This window comes from Octodon degus, unplaced genomic scaffold (genome assembly GCF_000260255.1).
Source record: "Octodon degus isolate 3935 unplaced genomic scaffold, OctDeg1.0 scaffold00286, whole genome shotgun sequence".
NCBI classification, from domain to species: domain Eukaryota; kingdom Metazoa; phylum Chordata; class Mammalia; order Rodentia; family Octodontidae; genus Octodon; species Octodon degus.
The window spans coordinates 869,758-871,056 of record NW_004524862.1 but is presented as its reverse complement, the minus strand read 5'-3'; the positions used below and the strand labels follow the sequence as shown (position 1 = coordinate 871,056).

General features: G+C 38.8%; 1 protein-coding gene across 17 annotated transcripts in view; it reads left to right on the top strand.

Moving 5' to 3' along the window:
* R3hdm2 (R3H domain containing 2) overlaps positions 1-1,299 on the top strand; it is a 204,790-nt gene that overhangs the window by 136,676 nt on the left and 66,815 nt on the right. For 14 of the 17 annotated variants that reach the window (XM_023707308.1, XM_023707315.1, XM_023707316.1 and 11 more), the window contains one exon: positions 270-352. The exons of the other annotated variants lie outside the window; for them this stretch is intronic. The gene's annotated coding sequence lies outside the window, so the exon portion shown is untranslated. The remainder of the gene's footprint in view (positions 1-269; positions 353-1,299) is intronic. 17 annotated transcript variants of the gene reach the window in all.

Here is a 1,299-nt window from a genome sequence, read left to right as displayed (position 1 = left end):
GACAGAATATCCTGTCTGCTTCTTGTACTATGGATAACCACTAAGAAGATAACAATGTACAATGTATTGATTATCAAAACTGTCCTATTAATCAGCTGTGAAAAAAAAATCAGCTGTGAAACTGTCTCATTCATATTTATTTCTCAATAAAAAAATTTTAAAAATTTTAAAAAATAAATAAATAAAAAGAAAAGAAAAGAAATTGACAGATCTTGGCTCTTACTCATCTTCTCCTGTGTCATCTATTTTCTTGCACCCCCTCTGTACAGCTCTGAGCCATTTTGTGTCCTCAGAAGACATTAGGCCTTAGAAAATTGTACCTGTATCCAGGTTGTGGATAAGCACCTGCCTGGTGAGTACAAGGTCCCAAGTTCAATCTCTAGTATGGGGGAGCGGGGGGAATCAAAGAGATTGTGCTGTTTGCCTGGATGCAATCCATACTGCACACCAGTGGTTGTAGGGATGTGCTCACCAGGGTCTTCTCAGGAGCTCAGTGTCCTGGCTTTGTTCTAGTCACATATGAAATAGTTTCATTTGTTTCTTCTACCAATTAAAAGCAAAGAGTTAGGTGTGGTGACTGATGCATGCTTGTAATTGTAGCACTCAAGGATTACTGCCAGTTCTTCACTAGTTCAAGGTCAGCCTGCGCTACATAGCAAGACCCTGTCTCAACCAGAATAAACAAACCAATCCCCAAAATTTCCAGACCCTGTTTTCCTCTTTGTATATCAAATAAACTATCAAGAATAGAAATTACTTCTCATCCTTTAACTTTTTATTGACTTTGTTTTTCTTTAGGGTTTTTTTAATTAATAAATTGTCACTGGGCATCATAGCTCACACATGTAATCCCACACTTGGAAGGCTGAGGCAGGAGGATCTCCATGAGTTCAAGGCCAGCGTGGTCTACATAGTGAGTCAAGACCAGTCTGAACTACACAGCAAGACTTTATCTCGGGGACTTGGGAGATGGCTCAGTAGAATAAGCGCTTGCCTGGCAAGCACAAGGGCCTGAGTTCAATCCTCAGTTCCACCAAAAAAAAAAAAAAAAGATTTTATCTCAAAACAAAAACACCCTAAATTGTCTTGCTCAGCATGATAGCCTACACCTGCAATCCCAGCACTCTGGAAGTTGAGGCAGGAGGATCACTGTGAGTCCAAGGCCAGCTTGCACTACATAGTGAGACCCTGTCTTCTCCCCCTACAAATATATGTGTGTGTGTATAAAATATTCACATACATATTCATATAATATTTATATTATGTGATTTTTATATATTATAGATATGTATTCATGTT